The sequence below is a fragment of the Ursus arctos genome, unplaced genomic scaffold, assembly GCF_023065955.2.
Source record: "Ursus arctos isolate Adak ecotype North America unplaced genomic scaffold, UrsArc2.0 scaffold_15, whole genome shotgun sequence".
In the NCBI taxonomy this organism is placed as follows: Eukaryota; Metazoa; Chordata; class Mammalia; order Carnivora; family Ursidae; genus Ursus; species Ursus arctos.
The window spans coordinates 36235539-36259171 of NW_026622819.1; positions in this window are offsets into that span (position 1 = coordinate 36235539).

A 23633-nucleotide genomic window follows, 5' to 3' on the forward strand; every position below is an offset into this window, starting at 1 on the left:
ATCACCATAGGTGGGTTACATGTGAATTAAAAAAACAGACACGGCCATTCAACTTTTCCCGGAAAATTGTATAAGACAGAACTTTTGAGTTTTACACACACAATGATACAGCTTATGTTCAAGGTAATTAATGTTGAAATATTATTAAATCTCCATCAATTGTTTTAACATATTTTTCCTTTTCAGAGTATAAGAAGATAAACAGTGATTTCATTCTTAATGTGTCTTAATGAGCAGGACCAGGATTTTGTGTTATACAAGGATGATTATTCTTGAAAAAGTAGAGAATAATCCCCTGAAGAAGAATTTTGCTGAATAAAACCATGGTTTTAAATGAATTTTAAAGTTTAGGGGAAAAATCATTTTTGTTATTCAAAGTGAATTTCAATACATCCATTACACATTCTGGATTGAAAAACATTTTAAAATATGATTCCAAGTTTATTCCCTTCTTTTTCTTCATTTGATCTATGAATCATCATCAAACGTTAGAGAAGAAGGTGAAATAACACCTACAGATGTTAAGCCACCTTACCTGTAGATGTTTTCTTCTGTTTGTTACACTGAGATTTTAGTTCACCAAGAATGGAAATCTTGGCTCCACAGAGATTTCCATACCGAAATCTAAGAGTAGTTGCTGAATGTCCTGGATAACTATCTTTTAAAACTCATACTGGCAAGATAAAACCACATTTAAGTTGTAATACTTCCTATGCCTAAGATAAAAGCCACACTCTCATTCATTCCCTTCATTATCCCAGATTCATTCACTCCCTTGTCAGTCTCTTCTAACCCTCTTCCTAGTGGTTGTTGGCTAAACTGTGTCCTCTAAAACTGTGTATGTTGAAATTCTGCCCCTTAATACTCAAAACATGACTGTATTTGGAGATAGAATCTTTATAGAGGTCAGTAGGTTAAAATTAAGTCATTAGAGTGGGTTCTAGTTCAATATGACTGGTGTCTTTCTAAAAGAGGTAGTTAAAACATAGACACATACAGAGGGAAGATGATGTGAAGACACAGGGAGAAGACAGACATCAACAAGCCAAGGAACGAGGACTGGAGGCGGTCCTTCCCTCACAGTCCTCAGGAGGAATGAACCCAGATGACACCTTCATCTCAGATTTCTAGCCTCCAAAGCTGAGATAATACATTTTTATTGTTTAACCCACTCAATCTGAAATATTTTGTTATGATAGTCCTAGCAAACCAACACACCAACTGATGCTTTTGTGTTTTTATTTATTTTGTATTCTTGTTTATGAATATATATGCTCATGAGCCTTTCAGAATTTGTCGATCATATCATGTACAATCAGAGTCAGTGTTGCTTTAAAAGAAATTTTAATAACGGTTTCCATGTTATTAAAAAAAAAGTTGAGGTGCCAGATAAAATACAGGATACCCAGTAAAATATGAATAAACAGCAAATACATGTTTAGTATAAGTATGACCCAAATATTCATAGGACATACTTATGCTAGAAAAAATAATTGCTGTTTATCTGAAATTCAAATTTAACTTGGAGTCTTATATTTTTATTTACTAACTCTGGCAACCATGTTAACTGTTTAGGTGATTTATTAAAAAAGCTAGTAAGTTTAGCAGTTCTTAGTGTTTTTTCTTATTGAAATTTATGATTTATCTCAAATAGGGCCTTTTTCTCCTTTTTTCCATCATCTTTCTGTAACAGATGATTCGCAAATCCAATTGCAGTACCTTTCCTATTTGCTAAATCATGATCAGTTATAACCTCTGCATTTACAGGAGCATTTAATTATTTTTTTCATTATTTTTTAAAACTCCATTTTAAAAAGTGGACATTTAAACAAACTAAAACATCCAGGAGACATTAATCATGTAGCTTCAAAGTGGAAAAACATTTCTCTATAAGCTTTCCCAATGTAATAAAAAAAAATCTTGAAAAATAATGCCTGAATGGAAAACTTCACCTCAAAAGATAAATGGGAATATACGAGCAAGTGGAAATTTGTATATTAGTGCAATTATAGAACTTAAAACATGTTATATTATCCTGGGATTTATCAAAAAAGAAATTAAAGGGAAAAAAGAGCAACTTTCAAGGGAATTCATGTTTTATTCTATTAAAAGACTGAAACACTGTAATAAGATACCACTTCATAGCCACTAGAATAGCTATAATTAAAAAGCTACAGTACTAGATGTTGGGAAGATGTGGAACACCAAAACTTTCGTACGGTCCTAGAAGTTTATGATTCAACGACTTTGGAAAACTGCCTGTTTCTTATAAAGTAAAACATACAGGTACCTTGTGACACAGCGATTCCACTTATATTTAATTAAGAAATAGTAAAACATATGTTCACATTATGAATGCTCGTAGTCCCTTTATTCGTAATGGCCTAGTACTAAAAAACAACTCAAATGCTCAGGGAAATTGATTAATAAATTATGGTATGTTTATAAAATGGAACACCACCCAGTCATTAAAAAAAGAATGAACTACTCGTATTCTCAATGCTTCAGGTGAATTTCAAAAGTAATGTGCTGAGTAAGAGAATTCAGGGACCAAACAGTGCCATTTGTTGATTTCCCTTTATAGAAAATTCTAGAATGTGTTAACATTAGTCCATGACAATAGATATCAGAAAGTGGCTACCTAGGACAGATGGAAGGGAGATAGATAACGGCAGCAATGAATCAGGAGTGAAGGAAATCTGAGGTGATTAAAGTGATAGTTACTTGATTGTACACATTTCTTATAATTTATCAAATTAACACTTAAAATCTGTATATTTTACTGCATGGAAATTATATCTTAGTATAAAAGGAGTATTAGGGATAAGACGAATCAAAATAAAAAGATTTAAAGCATTTCAAGCTTTGACTTTATTGACCCACATTTCCAAATAGTCAAGGTCGGTTTTAAAAGATTCTTAGAAATAGTGTAAAAAATCAAATTATAAAAAATACAGATGGGTCCTTCCTCTGCTGGTCTTTTCTCTGGTCAAATAGAGAGGGATCAATGCTAGGGCTGAAATACTTTCTAAAATGTGCCCTCCAAAGATTTTAATGCATTATAAAACCTGCCATTCCTATGTAAAAGTATTTTGAATCTCCAAAATGCCTGTTTATGGAAAGTTTGTCTTCTGAATAAAAGAAACCTTTCTGGTTTATAGGTACTCTCATTTAGTCACTCTATTTGTTTTACCAGGTCAACATAATTCAATGCTGTAAAAGTAGGTATTATAGATTGTATCTTTCTTTCTTGTGATGTATAGCAAGCATAGATGTGATTGCTCTCAAGTAGTATTTAAACACTACATACTCATGAGTCTATTCAGATTGCTGCTTAGGTAAAACACTGACCTCTAGGAGTTCATAATCTAAAACAAATAATAAATATTCAGAATCACTTGTAAGTGAAGGTGTGAACATAAAATTAAAAATGATACCAAAACAACATAGCTAACAGAATCACTCCGGGCTTAATTCCTGGGACCTCTCTGGCCATGAAAAATGGGATATTGAAGCACTCCCTTTGCCTATTTTTAGCTGATTTTGGGGGGGGGGAATTTTTTTTATAAACTACTCAGATTTCCTATATTTTTCTTGTATTACAGTCAAGTAATACACTTATTACTTATTTTGTGCCAGGCACAGTTCTGAACAGTTTACATATACTTATTTATTTAATTCTCACACAAAATCCTCACAAGGAGATTTTTGTTGTCTCTATTCTAAAGGCATAGAAAATGAGGAATAGCAGAGAAAGACAATTATCATATGATTTCTCTCATCTATGGAACATAAGAACTAGGAAGATGGGTAGAAGAAGAAAGGGATAAAGAAAGGGGGGTAATCAGAAGGGGGAATGAAGCATGAGAGACTATGGACTATGAGAAACAAACTAAGGGCTTCAGAGGGGAGGCGGGTGGGGGAATGGGATAGGCTGGTGATGGGTAGTAAGGAGGGCACATATTGCATGGTGCACTGGGTGTTATATGCAACTAATGAATCCTCGAACTTTACATCAGAAACCAGGGATGTACTGTATGGTGACTAACATAATATAATAAAGAAACATAAAAAAAAAAGAAAATGAGGGATAGAGAAAGGAAAGAAGATAATATTATCTTCAAAGGTAAATCTTAAAATACATGAATTGTCTTAGTCTGCTCAGGCTGCTGTAACAAATTACGATAGACTGGCTTAAACAATAGACATTTATGTCTCATAGTTCTGGAAGTCTGACATCAGGGAGTCAGCATGGTTGGATTGTGGTGAGGGCTCTCCTCCTGACTTGCAGATGGCTGCCTTCTCTCTCTGTCCTCATATGGTAGACAGGGGGAGAGAGGGAGCTTGGTCTCTTCTTATAAGGACACTAAGTATATCATGGAACTCCACTCCCCTGACCTCATCTACACCTAATTACCTCCCAAAGTCCCCACCTCCAAATACCATCATATTAAGAGCTCCAACAAATGAATTTGAGGGAACCCAAGCATTCTGTTCATAACATTAATCTCTGTTGCATGTGTCAAATGAAATAATACTCATGTGCTTGGAGTCTTGCCTGGCACATAATAAGCCCCCAGAAAGTGTTAATTATTGTAGTAATGTAAAGTTGATTGAATAACTTAACCTTTGTAAAGTATATCACTAGAAGGTAAATTCGTAGAAATATCAATCGAAGTAGAACAACTTCATATTAAAAGTAGACTCTATTTTACTCAGAAAGAATGTTATACTAATAAGCTGGTAGGGCTACAACATTTATAATGCTTCACCTTTACCTTTAAATACATGAAATGCTAATTAATCCATTATATATTCCATAACAGCGATAATACTTGTACTAAATTCAAACAATATAAACAAACTTTAAATTCCTATTACATTGGGGTATCAGTGATAAGATGATTGGATTGGGTAAAAAGAACAAGAATTGGAAATTTGACTGAAAGGAAGACACTGGTATGTAAACATATTCAAGGAAGAGACTCCCAAAGAAATAAACCAGTGTTGGGACAAACAGCATAGTCTCAGGAAAGAGGGAGGCAAGAGCAGAAAGAAAAGCAATCAGGGGTTGGAAGCCCTGTAGTGTTTGCTGAAAGTACTATTTAATTTTGCCTGAAGGATTTGAATGAGTCGTCTTAGGGCCACACATTGATAATTCCAGCAGTAACTCCCACCATTGACTGACTTCTGGACAGAAATTTTGACATCAGTTTGGACTCTGCCTCCTTTTAGAAGCCCATTCCGATTGGCTCCTACCCTTCATCTCCATCTCAGACTGTATTAGGTGTTCCTCCTTGATGCCCCATAGCAGCCATCAAATAACCTATCAGCTTATACAGAAATGTCCTCTTTCCTTGTTTATCTTTTCCCAACAGGACATAAGATCACGTTTTTTATTTGCTGTTGGAGACCCGGGACATAGCACAGACCTGGCACATAAAACCATTCAATTAATACTTGAATGAACACTTAAATTACTTCTTCTGAACCCTAACAGAGCTTGTGTCTTCAGGTTACAGCCTTAAGAAGACAAACATGATGGTGGTAGATACGTAAGTATTGACACATCCAGGCTGTACTTGCCTTGTGAACAAAGACAATTCCCTTCTCTGAGGTAATTTGGGGAGGACGAAATGGCCCCTATTAGCATCTGCAGTGTTAAAGTTCCATTCCTTGTGTTCAAATAGTGGATATTAGAGTTTTAGAAGACATCTGTCAAAATGTAAGGTGAGAACATTCACACACTAATCTCTTCAGCTAACACTTCAGTCTTTAGGTTTATCAGTGAATACCTCAGCAAGGATTTGTGGAAATTAGACAGCAGTCAGAGTGAGGTGTGTGTTGGGGGGGGGGATTTTAGGTGAGGAGGTGTTGTGAAGAGTAAATGGAATCACCTGGCGCAGAGTACCAGAAAGAGTGCAGGTACCCAGCTACAGGACACAGGAGGATGCCAAGGCAATGTTCACCTCCTCCACAAGTCAGCTCAAGCATGACCTTGCTTCTAAGAGCCGTCTTGTGCATGAATTTGTGTGCAGATTCACCTTTTGAATTGAAGCATCTGATTTTTCACTTTTGATAGGAAAAAAATAATTTACTTTTCTTACCTCAACTCCCATTTTTATAGACATGATCCTTATCTCTCCCTCCCTCCCTCCCTCTCTCTCTCTCTCTCTCTCTCTCTCTCTCTATATATATATATATATATATATAAAACCTTTATATCTTACCAGTCTTTGGTCTCATGGCTCCAATTACTTTCAGGAATTTTTAAAGTGAATATAATTCTCTGTATTCAAATCCAAAATAAATAGAAACAAATTTACCTTTTTGGGGGGTCAAACTACTAAGACTAGAAAACTGTACGTTTATCTTCCCCAATTCCTTTGTCTTTTTTAAAAAAGATTTTATTTATTTATTTGACAGAAAGAGAGACAGCCAGCGAGAGAGGGAACACAAACAGGGGGAGTGGGAGAAGAAGAAGCAGGCTCCCAGCTGGGCAGGGAGCCCTATGCGGGTCTTGATCCCAGGACTCTAGGATCACGCCTTCAGCCGAAGGCAGACGCTTAAGGACTGAGCCACCCAGGCGCCCCCCCCAATTCTTTTGTCTTGAAGAAATTTTACCTAGTATTATGTTTTCCTCTAAAATAGCTTCTGATTTCCCTCTTCTTTACCAGTTCCAATTAATTGCCACTATAATTTTGCACACCTCCTTGTCCCCAATAGCCAGAGTAATTGAGTAATATAGTTTATGTAAAAGAAAAATTTACATTCTATTCATATTAAAACTTTAAATTTTATTCATAAACAAAACCTATATGACAGCTGAGTTTAGCTCTCAGATCCTCTGTTTTGTGGTAACATCATGTTGTAGCCTACTCATAGTGCCTGCTTCATGGACACTCAGGGGCCCACACTTAGGAAAAACCCATGTTTAAGAGAGCCTTCTATGGTCACTTTCTTGAAATTCTTTACAAGTTTTGAACATGAGATTCCACATTCATTTTGCAGTGGGCTTACAAGTTAAGAGTTGATCCTGCCTACTTAAAGTCATTATCATCCTCTCCTTGAATTACTGAAATATCACCTTAACTTGTGTCCTTCCCTTTGGGATTTCTGTCCTCAGCTTTGGAACTGATTTTCCTAGGGACCAATTTTATCATGCTGGCCTCTGTTCTATAGTTGACGTGCTAAGCTCCTCTGCCTGGTGCAGATCTCCTTCTAGAACTTGACCCTCTCTATATTATTTCTTGCAGTTTTTGACATGAATCCTCTACTCTAGTCAGGCAGTCTCACCATTATTGCCTATTTGGTGAGTCCTATCCGTATTACAACTCAAGCTTCTGGTTAAACTTAACCATATATGATCTTTCTTCTTTTCTGCTTATCCAGAACCATCTTCAGCTGGCTCGCCCCTGTTCTGGATTCTCCACAAAAATCTTCCAAATTATTCTCATCCTTAATTAGCCTATGTGCTATCAAATATCGATATACATGTGAATCACCCAGACCTAATTAACCCAAGTCTCAGAGAAGTTCCCAAGGAAACTGCATTTTAAATAAGCACACTAGTTCAAAACACCAGAAAATACAAATACTACTAATATTTAGCACGTGCGTGATGAACTTTGGTTTTGTCTATGTATCTATAATGTACGTTCTCAGGGCAGAAGTACTACATGTACAGTCCCTACGATACCCAGCACAATGCCAAACTCATCAATACTTATGCATTTGATAATATTTTAACACGTTTTATTAGAAGTATTTTATTGTAGTGTCCTTATCTGGGCTTTGGTATGTTATAGGCAAATAATGAATCATGGAACATTGCATCAAAAACTGGGAATGTACTGTATGGTGACTAATAGAACAAAATAAAAATTATTTTTAAAAAAAAGAAGTATTTTGGTAGATTAAGAACCTTCTCTGAAATCTCAGTTCGACTAAGACTCCGCTAAAACCCTCTTAGAAATTGTACCTGGAGTGAAACACATTTTTCTGATTCTTACAAAAAAAGAGCTAATGAAAATGATCACAAGCTTTTAAAGGATAGCTCTTGAGAAATATCTTGATAATTTAAATATAAATGAATTAGAATCATATGGATTAAAGTCCCATTGAAATATATATGTGGGCTAATACTTGGCAAAGTGTCTTTCAGATTTTGCTAGTTCTATAATGTTCAAAAAATAGTTCAAGATGCTTTGGCAGAATTCAAGCACCACAGAATTGTCCAGTGTCTTGTGGAATACCTAGTTGCCAGTGTTATATCCCCCACATGTGGTCTTCATCCACAGTCAATGTGCGTGCTAGGCACAATAAACCTGTCCAGGTGGTCACTGAAGAGCCCATGAAGTCTGTATATTTAGTTGCTTTTTTACTTTTTAAAATCTGTTATTAGGGATTGAATATATTGATGAATATAGTGACCAAAAGTTTCAGAAGTTGAGCAGCTATAATACAGTCTGTAAAGCTGGTACTCTCTCCAAGGATCTTATAACTGTTAATAGACAGCATGTCTTTTTAGGAGAATCCGGTGAATGTGAAAAAATGTAAAGCATCAAGCAGAATGTTAGACTAAGGTTCCTGTTCCAGAACTAACAGGTGGTCCTGCCATAAGGTGTACATATGGCTGAGACACAGTGTTACTGTGAATTCTGCTCACGGAAATGCATCTTGTAACCCATGGGGAATAGAGTCTCTGGCAGACATCAGACTTTTGAATTTTTTTATAGGCAACAGATGCAATGATTTATCACAAAATCTTAGCATTGAAGAGATTTCTATTCTAGTCCATTCCCCTTTCTAATAAAGAAATTACTCCTATGACATCCTTATTAAATTGAGTACTTCAAATCAACTAATACAAATAGATATTTTATTCTTGTATGTTGAACAGTAATTACATGCTTTCGCACAAGATGAACATTCTTAATGCCTTTATTATATATACTGGTTATTGATTATTTACATTGATAATATAATATATTTTCCATACAACTTAATATTAATTGGATACCCATGTTCATTTATTTTAAAAGATATCACTATATATATATATAATATATATATATAATATATATATATTATATATATATAATATATATATATATAATATATATATAATATATATAGAATCGAAAAGAAAACAAAATTTTACATTTTTGACTGCTTACTCTTAAATGAATAACCTTTCTCCTGGAGCATGTGTTGGTCGCCCACATATATGGAATCATCATCTTCTTCACTTCAGGGAGAGTGGCTATTTATCTATGCATGCTGTTTAAATCTGTTGTCTTGATATAATTATCAGTTGTCTCATTTTGGTCAATAAAATACATAGTCACCTAAATTCAAACAAGCATAATTTTATTTATTTGACTACTATAGTCACCTATACTCTGTATCCACTTTTCTATATCCTAATTAGAAATAAATACTGAGGTGCTAATTATAGACAAAGCTTATCTTTGTTTTAATGTTTTAAAGTAGCCATCTTAGACACTTCAAAGTAATTTCTCTTGAAGTGTGTCAGTGTATGTTAGTAGAGAAAAGATGGCAATGCAGTTTCTTAGCAAATATTATAATTGAACTGTATTATGCTGGAGTAATTATATTACATTTTAAGCCTATTATAATGAAGGACAGGGAATTGGTTTTTAAGAAAAAAAGAGATGTGAAAAAACCCTAATGAAAGCATAAGAATAGCTGACAACCAGGGAGTCCAATTCTCCCTAGTACACTTGTCAAATATACTTGTCATTCCAGGTAATATGGTGAGATCATATGATGATCATTAACTCTTTCAGACCACTGAGGCTTATATTCAAGTGGGTTCCTTCTGTAGTTCTCTCTCAAAACTTGTTAAATCTCCAGAGAGTTTTGGAGTCCTCAGTTCTCCATCATTGTTTAGACATCCATTTGTCTGAAGGCAAAGGACTAGAGGAGATGACTTTTTAAGGGCTTTATGTTGCTACCTCAGATACCCAAGGAGGAAATGGGTAAATTATGTGCTGTTCTCTGGTAGCACTCACTAACCTGTGTGCACTATTGTTCATAAATTTTCTTGTACTGGTTCATTCCTGTCCTTTCAGGATTCTCTTTCCATTGCTTTTGGAGCTTCAGAATCGTTGGTTTGTTTCCTCATTGCCCATCCTTCTTGTGACTTCTTCCAACCCTGGATATTTGAAAAGAAAGGAATGATTAAACAGAATGAGTCTCTTCAATAGCTGAGAAAGAGCCTAGTAGTTCTCATATCACCATTTTAACCGTTAAAAGTTGTAAAGTACAAATGTTGCTGAAAATCTGATGGTTCTTTCTTTTTCCACATTAAGAAAGCATAGTAAAATGACACCGAAGTTTTTCAGTTATCATTGGATTCATTCATTTAATTCCAAGAAGAATTAGCTGTATCATAGGTCAGAACACTGTAGCCCTTGGGTCAAATTCAGCCTTTCCTTATATTTGTAAAGAAAGTTTTTTTGAAACACAGTCCATTTATTTATACACTGTCATGTCTTCTTATGTATGGCAGAACTGCATAGTTGCCTAGTGACCTTAGGACCCACAAAGCCAAAAATATTTATTATCTGGCCCCTTAAGAAAAAGTTTTCAACCTCTGAATTACATCATGCCTTGTTTTAAGATTTTGTTGTGCCTGATCAAGGTAATATTTCAATATCTTTGCAAAATTTCAGGAATTTTTCCTTATTCTTCCGCACGATTTAAGGTAGTAATCTTTCTAGTTTTCAAAATCAATACTACTTAGTAAAACACCTTATTACATTTATTTAATAGATGCTTTTTCTTTGAAGCAATTCATTTTAATTATAAATTAGTTCATGCAGTTAAACTTATAATCATAGTTAAATATTTTTTACCAGCATGCTTTTCTTGGCTTTCTCCTTTTATTCAGTATTATTTAATATTGGTTCACTAATATATGACATGGTCATGATGATTGAAAAACGTATGTAGAATGTGACATTTATTTTACTTTATCATTAATGAATAAACTGCAGACTCAAACATTTCTTCAATTTATAAAAAAGTATTCAGTTTATGGAAAAGTAGAGTGGTTTATTTTCAGCCTGTGCTACTATTAGCCATTTTGAGCTATTGTCTAAATGTAAATTCTTAATGGATTAGTCTTGATATTAACCTTGAAAAGAGATTTTTTCATTTTTAAATAGTTCATGCCTATTCATTCATGTGTGTTTGAGAAAGGATTATGACAATATACTTGTTTAAACATAAACTAATATCAGTAGGAAATCTAGTGATAAGTAAATCTCTTACCAGGAAAGACTTTTTGTTTTATTTTGTTTTGTTTTTTTAGAAAAGACTCAAGTCTTGATCTCAGTGTTGTGAGATCGAGCCCTGTGTCAGTCTCCACACTGAGCATGGAGCCTGTTTACGACTGTTTCTTTCCTTCTTCCTCTGCCCTTCCTTGCTCACATGCTCTCTCTCTCTCTCAACTTAAAAAAAAAGAAAAAGGAAAAGAAAGGAGAAGAAAAGAAAAGACTTTTCTAAATGTCATTAGATCTCTTTAAGAAAGACAACTAGCCTTATTTCCTTATATGGATTTCTAGTGTAGAATGCCAGCTTAAGTAGCATGTATTGGTTTATATTTTATTTATTTTTCATTTCTTTTTATTTATATTTCTAACTACAACTTCTGGTCAGTTATATAGTTCTAAAGGTCATATATATTAACGCTGTTTTTAAAAAAATGCACTTGAGTAAGTAACTCTTCTATGTATGTGTTGAATACGGACTGATCGAATGATAATAATTTATTTAACAACATTGAACACATTATGGGCCAAGAAATGTGCAATATGTGCTTTACTTTTATGCGGGTGGTGCTTTGTGTCCATTGTTGTCGGTGCTCAAATTGTGTCTGTGAGTTAGATATTATTACGTTTCTTTAACATTTACAGAAAAAGACTTGCAGTATATGAATATCTAAGGTCTTAGAGCTAGGGGATATTAGAGCTAAGATTCAAATCCAGTTGTTAGCTATTTATCCATTTCTACAATAAAAGGTTCATTGCTCAAATATTTGTAGGTTCAATTTATGGATTCATGGAATGATAGAACTGGAGAATATTCCTTAGGAAACATCCAGTTCAGTCGCCTTAGTTTGCAAATGAGGATGTTGAAGTCCATTCATTTGTATTGAAGTTTTAATGAAACAAACTTATCTTTGGTGAGCAAATTAATTTCTAGTCCAGCCAAACTTAAAGGCCGTTTCCTTGCCTCCCAACGTAGAAGTCATTTTGCTGGGTACCAAATGTCTGTCTTTCCAAATGTTCTTCTTCCGTATTACCCAAGGTACCTAAATAGAAGTCTGAATGTGATTTAGGTCTTGTTCCTGTTTACTGATAAATTTAGAATGCATATGCTGATGCCACCAATAATATATACTTACTGGAAAAGTAATTTGTACCACCATATCCTTATTAAATTTCATATTTCAATGACTCACACAGTAAGAACAAATTGGTTGTTTTGAAAGTCTTAAGCTGAGAAAAAATAAATGTGATCTTCAAATTTCTTCTGAAAGAGAATCAAGAAAATATTTCTGATATTCTGATTTTGTACTCCAATCAGACTAAAGGAAAAATGCGTTACTTAGGCAAACAGAGACTTATAGATCATAAATGTTTTGAGACTTTCATTCTAGGGCAGAGAATGTGTATTGTTCATATTATATTCATCTGCAGAATGCTGAGATCTCATAGTTAGGGACCCAAAAGATACGTAAATTTTTGCTTTTGTAGTCCTATTTAATTACCATTGATGTTAACATTGGATAAGTTGCTTGGGCTTTTCAAATTATTTTTTAAACATGCTTTAGTGAAATAAGTGAAGTATTAAGAGCTTAAGATTCCACATTGAATTTCCTTGAATTTTATTATTTGAAATAGAACCATAATCACAAGTCATTATGAATATGGGAATAATATGAAGGACTCTCATCTCAGAATATTTCTTGTTAATGAGTCCTTTAAATACAAGGTTGCTTGTATATTAACAATGAGTGACACGTTTGAATATAGAAATAACATATGCTTGCTAGCTATATACAAACACATAAATATAAATAGTAGGCATCGGGTGCAAAGAATTAATATAGCCATTCCCCATAGTTCCTGTTCTATTTTCATCATTGTTCAAGGTCCTTCTCTTGTTTTACTTACATATTTTATTCCTTTTTTCTACAATCCCGACTTACATATCCTTTATTCATGTCCATTAGCAACTAATCTAATGTGTTTAGTGTAATGTGTGAATATATAACCCCATATATATGCATATATACACATAAATATATAAAAATCTTTTATATATGCCATGTTGTTTTATTTACATATGTGCGTTTTAAAATACAGCATAAACCGTCTTGTGCCAAAGCTCTTGTCCTATTTCTTATCTTTATTTATTTATTTTTAGAGAGTGTAGGGAGGGGATGAAGGAGAGAGAGAGAGAGCATCTTAAGCAGGCTCCATGCCCAGCACAGAGCCTGAAGCTGGGCTCCATCTTACAATCCGGAGATCATGACCTGAGCTGAAATCAAGAGTCGGGCAATTAACTGACTGACCCACCCCCATTTCTTATCTTTTTATAATGTCTCAATAGAAATGTGGTTAGACTTACACATTTAATAAAAAATAAAACATAGAAAAAATATTTAAATATGCAGATAACATACCATATCCTTGGGTAGGAAAATTGATAAAACATAGAGATGTTAATTCTTCCAATTTTTTGTGAAGGTGGCAAAGTTTCCATATATTGAAATTGTCCATCACTACTGGAAGCATAAAGAAATTTTAAAAAGTGAAATTAAAGTGTATATTCATTTCCTAAAACTAAAGGAAAATCTCTGTAACTCTAAATAAAGAGGAAATCTAAGTAAGAAGTCCCATAGTAAGCCAGATCACCTGGTGCGAGCAACGTTGCCACTTCAGAAAAGTAGAAGGTTAAAAAGTGCCTCAGGCAGAAACTGGATCAAAGTTGGGTTTTCAGAAAAACTATTTTGTGTTTTCCAAGCAGTAAGATTAAGACAATGATTAACATTCGATCTTGTTATAAAGATAAGGTTGTGTATTTTCAAAAAGAACTAGTACATTTAATGTAAAATTGTGAGAGAATAAAAAAAAAATCTCAATCAGACAAAAGGCAGGAAGTGATTTAAAAAAAAAAAAAAGCCAAGAAGAAAATATGGTTAGGGACACCTGGGTGGCTCAGTCATTTAAGCATCTGCCTTTGGCTCAGATCATGGTCCCAGGGTTCTGGGATGTAGGTCTGCATTGGGCTCCTTGCTCAGTGGGGATCCTGCTTCTTCCTCTGCCCACCACTCCCCCTGCTTGTACTCTCTCTCTCTCTGACAAATAAATAAAAATCTTAAAAAAAAAAAACTTAAAAAAAGAGGAAAATATGGTTAAAATACACTGCAAAAGAACCTGGCAAAAATAAACTCAAAAATTCAGTAATCACTTTAAATATAAATGGCTTAAAATGAACTGTTGAAAATTAAGGAATATCAAATTAGATTAAAAGAAACAAAATCTAAGCACAAATATTTATTGGTAAAACATTAGGGCTTTTAGATGACACAGAAAAAAATCGATCCAATCAAAATACAGTGTGTAGCAATTTTCTCCAGCAAAGAATATTCAAGGTTCTGGGACCCAAATCCTATCCAGGAGTTTGCTCAGCTGAAGATGATTGCATCAGACCATCAGGAAGTGCATCTGTCTTCTCTAGGTTCAGCTTTATGTACATAGGACTAGAGCTGTTCCTCATATGTGGTAGATTGATTATATTTGAGGAATCACCTTATTTGGAGCAGGTGGTATCTTATAACTAGTCCATTATGTCTCACAACAACCTCCTTGATGTTTTTCTCCTCTTAACGACCATCGTACCTGCAAATATAATTTAGAAGTTTCTTTTTTTAAATAAACCTTTAAGCCTTTCATGCTTTCTCATTGTTGAGCCTTTATATTTAAAGGCTATATATAAAATTCTAGCTCCAAATGTCATTTATCTGGAAACTTAGTAAATAATCCCCAAAGTTCTCTTGTCTCTAGCCTTTCTGCTAAGAAGTTTGTTATCAATCCAATTACCTTTCCTTTGTGGATGATCCTTTCTTATTAGAAACTTTTGGACATCTCTTGGTTTTTGTTTTCCTTATATTACAGTTATCTATCTTGATGGGAGCTTTTCAATATATTCTGCTTAAGATTGTATCATATTAATACTAGACATTCATCCTTTAGTCTTTCATTCATTGTAATTCTTAGTCATTATTTATTCAAATAGTGTATCTCATGCTTTTTTTATCTGTCTCTATTTTTCTGGGTCTATTATAACTTTGCTACTTCTACTCTTATCTCCCAAATTTGTTAGATTTTGTTTCTATTTTCCTGACTGCCTTCTACAACTGATCTTTTGGCTACAAAATTTATTCTTTGGCTCTATCTTATTCCCATTTAGCTCATATATGTGTTATTCATTCCAACTATTACAATTTTTTTTAATTACCAGTATGCCTTCTTAATGACCTCCGTTTTCAATTATCAATAGCTCCATGGATATAGTGTTGAGAAATTCTTGACTTACGTTCTGTATTAATTCTGATTTATCCAACCAACAAAAAAAATTCTGGTTTATCCAGTATAGTATATATAATGCCTCGATATTTCTTTTTTATTGTTTGTGCTCCTCTATGTGTGGCTATTTTGTTTGTGAGATTATTTCCCCTTAGTTTATCAGTCATCTTGACTAGTTTTATAGAGTTGCAGGCCCAAGATCTAGTTCTAGCTTGTGAAATTTCTGATGGGTTTGGAGGTAAAGCATGTCCCTGGAAAAAGTTCCCAGAACATTATAGACTGGGTTTGACAAACTCTGCTCTTTCCTCACTAAGTGACTCTGTCCCTCAGGGAACTTTGATACCTCTTCTTGATGCTACTCTATGTTGAATTCTCTGAAGTAATTATGGTTGCCAAACTGTATTTTGGAAGTAGGGTAAGAACACTCAGGATCCAGCTGGTCTTCATTCTCCTGTTATCTACTTAGTAAAAGCTGTTGTGTTGACTCTGGTACTGTTTTACTTTGAAATAGTGAGAAAACAGGGAGTGGTACACACCCAAAATATGGCAGGGAAGGGCACTGAAAAAGTATTTCTCAAGTATTTCTCACAGCTGTACTTTATTTCTTCAAATCACTTTTCTTTTACTTCTGTGCGATTTCTAGGTGGGACTGTGTAGACAGTCAGCAGCCTGTGACATATTCACATGTTACTTTAGAGAACTCTCAAGAAACATTATTAAAGGGGAAAAATAAAGATGCAGAAGAACATTACGATATATGTAAAAAGTAAAAGATACATATATACTCATAAAGATATGTTTTCTTTGTCTAACATATATCCAGAAAAATTAACTATGCTGACCCTTTGAAGGAAGACTACCTACAGAGCAGCCTTGATATATTATAATATCATTTAAAATCTTAAATATACAGGTGTATAATTTCAAAATTTACTTTGCTGATACCATATAAAGAGATCCGTTTCATAAAATATGTTTTTTCATACATGTGCACAAATACTTATTTAGTATTTTATATTCTGGTAGAAGACATTATATAGGATTGTATTCAAACTTTCATGCTCATTAATAAAAGTTATAGAAAGAAATGTGAAACAAAAGGACGTAAAACTATAATTTAAGTGGTTATATTGCAACACTGCCCGTTGTTTTATTAGAAGTTATTAAGCGTTAGTGGAAGCTAATACATTGCTTTATTTTAATTATATGTTTAAATACCACACTAAATAATTTATTCATATTATATGAAATCTGTGTAGAGAAACAATCTGCATGCTAACATAAATGAGCCTGTGAAAGGTGTCAAGTGGTCTTATTGAACAGAGCAAAAGAGATTTGTTGAGATTAGATAAACCAAGGCATCACTTGTCAGTTCGTCTATTTAGAAAAGGTAGACAGAAGGGAAGACAAAAGCCAATATTCAAATTATCTGCGTGATTTGTTCCTTTTTGACTACAAATTGTCAATGTAAGAAGAGTGGTGAGAAGAGACAGTAAAATCAAAACGTCACTTTCGTTAACAGATAAAAATCCAATTTTTAATGGTATGGGAGCTATAGCAAGCTCTAACAATGGAGTTACATTCACCCTCTCTTGGATGGATTGGCAGTTTCTATTTTGAAGTGTTGTTTTTAATGACCTAGCTAGAGATTTACTTTTTAAAGAACATGAATATATCCAGGTGTTTCATCTATCAAAAATTTCATTGCTATCTCATGACCAGACTGTACTACATGAGTGAGGTGGACCTTGACAGATAGTGTCAGTTGATACTAAGGCTATGTCTACGTGGATAGCAACATGTTTCCAAAAAATGTTCTCACTCTAATCCGTAGTCAAATCAATTAATGCTAGCTTACTACATGCTGCTTCAATCAGAACCTGTAATTCAGAGTTTCACACTGATTTCACTAGCAAACTTGACGGAAAGCAAAGGCTGTGGAAAGATTCTCAGAAATGTTTGCAAACACAAGCAGACATAATAAAATTAGGTTAAAATTAAAATAACTCTAAAGTCAACTCATTTTCTCAAAGAGTGTTTATGGATGGAGATACAGGAATAGATTTTGCCCTGAGTAGTTTCCTGCTCCTGCTTCCATCTTCTTTTTTAAGAAGCTGATTATTTTAGTAACTGCATTAAATGATTTACTTTATTCTAGAACCTTGAGATCAAAATTTGAGTTTTGCAAAATGAACCCAAGATACAGCAAAGCAGACCTGAGATAAAATCTGACCAATGCGGAAAGGACAGGGTGAGGATGACAGAGTAGTGAGAATGAAAACAAAAGAACAAGAGAGTAAGAGCCAGAGAGAGGAGTGTGTGTGTGTGTGTGTGTGTGTGTGTGTGAGAGAGAGAGAGAGAGAGAGAGAGAATGAGAAAGAGAGAGGCTGATTTTGAGATTCCCAGCAAAACATTTAAACAACTGGTCCAGACTTGTCTGAAGCCAGAAAATTCCTGGACTTTTAAATTCTCAAGCCATTAACATTATTACCTAGATATAATCACCTAAACCCTTACGTTTTTAAATGCAGAAATATCAGTTTTGTTCTTTAAAAAATCTGTTTTATTTTCTTTCTGGGAATTACAGAGGAAAGTGTCTGTGTGTCCCTGAATCAGTCCTGGTTATGGCTTAGTCCCATCAGCAACCTAAGGAAGTACCCGTGCCCTGAAGCCCTTGTGTTTCCTTAAAGGTAAAGCTCTGAGTTGGAAATCTGCTTTTGTCTAATCACCATCACCATCACAACACTTGGAAGGGCTAATGGTTATGTCAGTTCACTGGATGTCTATGAGGCTGTAGTATACACTGACAAAACTAGAATGCTGTTTTTAATTACTAGTGCCAGAGATATGAATCAGCATTTTGGGGAATTTTGCAAGCAGAGCTGTTGCTCTTGCCTTGTTTTCAGTGAGTGGGAGAGCAAAAGAATTTTGAAAGCATCAAACTTCTACAATTGTCAGTGATGCAGCACTTCCATGCTCCACCAGGCCTGGCTGAGCCAAAGCCTATAGGACTGCCAGTTCTGCCAAGGGACCGTCCCCGAGCAGAAGCTCTGCTCCCGACATGTGGATAGCTAGGGAGTTGCATCTCTGCAGTACTAGACTTTTGTGGAGCTGGCAACCTGCCACTGGACCTCAAGATCCTTGATCTACCTCATTTCCCTTATAAAGTCGAAGGAAAATAGTGCTCTCAGTTATGTGTAGTTAGAATAGGAATGGGTCTGGCCCCTGTGAGGTAGCCTGAGCACTAACACAGTATTTAGTGAAACAACTCTTTCAATCCACTCACATGCCTCCTTTTCTCCAGGGCACATACATCCTACCAACTGGATCTAGTTAGTTTCTGCATCATCCGGAAGAGTATGTTGAGAACTATCACTCTCCTCTAATGTTTAGAGAAACTGTACTGCAAGTTATACTACCTGGTATTGCACTTTTGCTATGTCTCAGCTTCCTTTCTAATTTTCCTCATCTGTCAAGCAGGGGTAATAATAGTTCTTACCTATTAACTAACTAATTAATATATGTCAAGTACTTAGAATTATGTCCAGTATATAATATGAACTGCATCTTGAAGCATTGTATCAGTAGAAGAAGAGAGAGCTGTCATGTCCAGGGCCTTGGTCCAAGATTGCTGTATACATTCAGCCCTACTGCTCTGCTGGTGGCTCCACCTGGTCCTTTTGGGCTACTGATAGGCAAACCCCCAAAATAGCAACAGCAGCACAAGTGACAGGACACAAGTGAGCCAGTCAGCCAGGAGTAGTCTTCCCCTTCCTACCTTCAGCCTGCAGCTGGGCACAGTCTAGTGAGCCAGTGTTCATGAGAGGTTGTTGAATAGGACATTTTAAGCCTTGGCAGCAATGGGAAGCCCCGGGGTAGATGGCAAGCTTCACAAAGTGAAGCTAAGACTCTGATGTGTTGCATCTTAGCCCAGAGAGACATGAGGCATTGACCAAGTGGCATTCCATATGATATCACTTTTTCTCCTCTGTCCCACAGTGGTGGCCAAGATCAAAGAGCCTCCCTTTGGTAAAGAACAAAACCATTCCTGCATGACTACAAGAATATGGTTAGTGCCAGGTGATCTTCCCAGAAAAACATTGGAAAAATCAAGCAGAAGGAATGGCCAAGTAAATCTAGAAAGTAACAACAACAACAACAACAAAAATGGGGGCCAGCAAAATCAGACAAGTATACAACACACACCTGAACACTAACTGGGGCTCTTGACATTCAGTTCTTTATACCTTACAATCGAAGGAGAAGAAAGATGTTTTTCTCTCCCAGAGTTCTCTCATCCATTCCGGAAAAAATGACTTTAGAGAAATCCACCTGGGTCAAATACCCACTTATGGACTAATGTTTTACTCAAAACAATGCAACTCCCTGGCCAGCTAAACTGATTTGTGTGCTGAAATTCAAAAGATGTAGAGCCACAACCGACAAATACGTGTAGAAGAACAGTGCTCAAATGAAAGGAATATGAGGTAATTCAACAACAAAATCTCCAGGTAATCTCTCTTTTTCTCTCTTTTTCTGACTCACTCTCTCTGTCTCTGCCTCTCTCTCTCTCAGAGTTGTGTTTGTGCTTCTATATTTTAAAAAAATTGAAAAATTAGTACCTGTTTATTAGATTTATCTACTTTTAAAATAATTGTATGAAGAAGTTGATGAGTCTCTGCTACCTAAGCACCAAGTCTTTCAGAGATATTTTCTATTATTTCATTGATTTGATCTTCTTTCAATAATCTTTTTCTGGAATAAATATAGTGGTGCTGTTGGGTTTCCTGCATCTGGTCTTTGTATTTTATAAATTACTCTCATATAATTTTTTTTACCTTTATTCATTTTCCATTGAATTCTGAGAAAAAAATTTAGCTCTGTCTTTCAATTCAATAATATAATCTTTAGTCAGTTTCATTCTGCTATAAGCCTATCTATTGAGATCTTAATTTCAGCAATCATTTTTTAAAAATTCTTTTTCTTGTGTTATAAATGTTATACCTTCATGTCCTACTCTAATTTTGCTAATTACTTCTACTATAAACTTTTTATTTGGTCCCTTTAATTATTCATTTTCTTGAGAATTATTTCTTTTATTGAGATTTCAGTATCATAATTTTAATTATTATTCTTCTGTTAAAGACATTATTCTTAATCTCTCTGAATTGACCAATCGTATTGGTGCCCTTCATTAATTCTGTTTGCTGGAAGATACTTCTTTTATTGGTTCAGGAGAGCAAAAATTTCTTGCTGAAACAGTTAAATGATATTGGAAAGCTTCTAAAGTTTACTGATTTTCATTTATTTCTACCTCTAAGAAAGAGTCTAGGTTTATCAGTTTTAGTTGATGGAGAATATTTCCTCAATACAACCTAAACACAGTTGGCAAATGCTGATTCTAATTATAGGATACCCCTAGTTTAGGGATTTGTACAGAGGAGTAAGGTGTATGAGTAGCTTGACTTCTAATTGTATGATTTCTTTCTGCTTTTCTTTTTGCTCTATCTATATCTACAGCTTGGGAATCTCCTTCAGCATATGCCCCACTTCAGCTAAAGAACTCTATTACTGGCTTTTAGTCTTGGGGCAAATGCTCTAGCAACTGCTGTGAAAATGGATCCTAGTGCAGCTGTTCTACTGCCCTTTAACTCTATGTGAATCAATCACTCTATCACTGATCACTATCTCATCTTCTGCTTTTCACTCCTTGGAATATTTTCATGTTTTTATTTCTTCTTTATTTCTTGAAAATTCATTTATTTGGAAGCTCTCTTCCCTGTGTAAGTGTCCAAGCTCTGTGGGGTTTTACCACTAGTTAGATTCCATTTGCATTGTATCTTCCAGAAATTCCTTAATAATAGGGCTTGCTTTTGGCACTGTTTTTGACTTTCTAGTAATATATGGCTTTCTTCTCATTTTTAAAATATTTATCCTGTTGTCTTAATAGAATTTAAGAGAGGAAAAGGCTTAAATAATTTTGCTCAATAGGCATTATAAAGCAATAAATTCTGGTTCGTCTTTGAAACACGACTGAAAAGTTCTTTTAAACAAGAGTGCAATAATAAATACATATGTTCTTAAGGAACTTTTTGTAACTCAAATGAAGATGAATTTTTAATTTCTCTATTTTCTATTATTTTAATATTGATTCACAACTAGGTAAACCAATAAAATATTCTAGCATTTCATTTCTTCATACACAGAGGTCATTCTCACTAACAGAATCACAATCAATGAATGCAAACAGGTATCATTTTATTACTAATGATTGTCATTATGTTTTCAAAGCACAGTTCAACCATCTATTTCTTCATTCATAACTATAAAATAATGTAATTATAAAAAAAGTCTAGCTTCAGGTCATTACCTAGAATAAAAAATATAGACTTATAAGGATGATTTTTTTGCAGAGTATCTGTAAATCTATTAGGTAGGAAGAAATCAAGTTTCTCTTTGGATCTGTCCTTCAACAGATCAATTTACACGTTGTTCAAAATATTTTAAAGAATAGAGTGCCTGGGAGGCTCTGTTGGTCAAACGTTTGCCTTGGGCTCAGGTCATGATCTCTGGGTCATGGTCTATGGGTCCTGGGATTGAGCCCCACGTTAAGCTTCCCGATTGGTGGGGAGTCTGCTTCTCTTTCTATCTCTTTCTGCCACTCCCCCCCCACTAGTCTTCTCTCTCTGTCTCTCAAATAAATAAATAAAATCTTTAAAAAAATAAAATAGAATCTTTTAAAGAATAACTTGGGAACACCTTTTTGGAATATATTTGGTAGGTAAAAGTTATAGCAAAATAGATTGAAATACACAAAAAAGAGGGGCACCTGGGTGGCTCAGTCAGTTAAGTGTCTGCCTTCAGCTCACGTCATGGTCCCAGAGTCCTGGAATCCAGACCCTCTTCAGGCTCCCTGCTCAGCAGGGAGTCTGCTTCTTTCTCTCCCTCTCCCCCATTCATGTTCTCTCTCTCCCTCTCAAATAAACAAATAAAATCTTTTTAAAAAAGAAACACATAAAAAAGAAATTCTTGTATTTAATTTAAAAACTTGACACCTTTGTTGAAGAACTACATTGACTTTCTTTCAATGTTAAAGCAAAAGATATGTGTTTTGAGAAGTCGATTTCTCATACATTGTATTCTATATGTTCTGGGAACTGTTATCATAAACTTGAACAAAATAAAGTGGATTGCATTTTCTCTAGGAATAATTTCATAATATCAGGTTGAATTCTAGACTAAGGATTCAAAATTAAATAAACCATACAAAGAAGAATTCATAAAAATTAATCTGGATATTAATATGATAAAAAGGTTATGATACGTGTAACAGCATTGAAGAATATCAAAACATTTTGATGAGTGAATATCAATGAAGCCAGACATGAAAGGAAGTGTATGATTTCACTCATATGAGATTCTAAAAATGAAATAACTATAAAATGGAATTTGTGGGAGATGGAAATGTTCTATATCATGATTCTAGTAGTGGTTCCATTACTTCATACATTTACCAAAGCTCATATAATTGTATGCTTAAATTGGTGAATTTATAGTATTTAAATTGCACCTCAATCAAAATCAAACAGAAATAGAGTTAAAATCCCTATTGATAGCTTACAATAAGTATGAAAACATTTAGCATATCTTATATGGATTTGTGCCGTTCATTTCATGTGGTCCCCAAGACTCACATCTTACTTACTGTGCCTTTTGTGTTTTGTCCTGTCATAATGGCTATCTAAATTGCCTTGCTTTAGCCACTCTGCCCCCCAATTCCCCATTATAGGTAGAAATATGCTGTTATTTCTGCTTACAAAACTTTTTCCTGACTTTTATCTTCTATGCCCATCAATTACTCCTTTCTTTAAGATAAGAACCAAAAAATCAGTCCACAGAAGTCTTCCCTGATGACCTATATTAGATTAGGTACTCTTATAAAAGATCCTCAAAACCCTCTCTTTTACCTCTGGAATGCTTTTCATAAGTGTAGTTATATAAATTTTG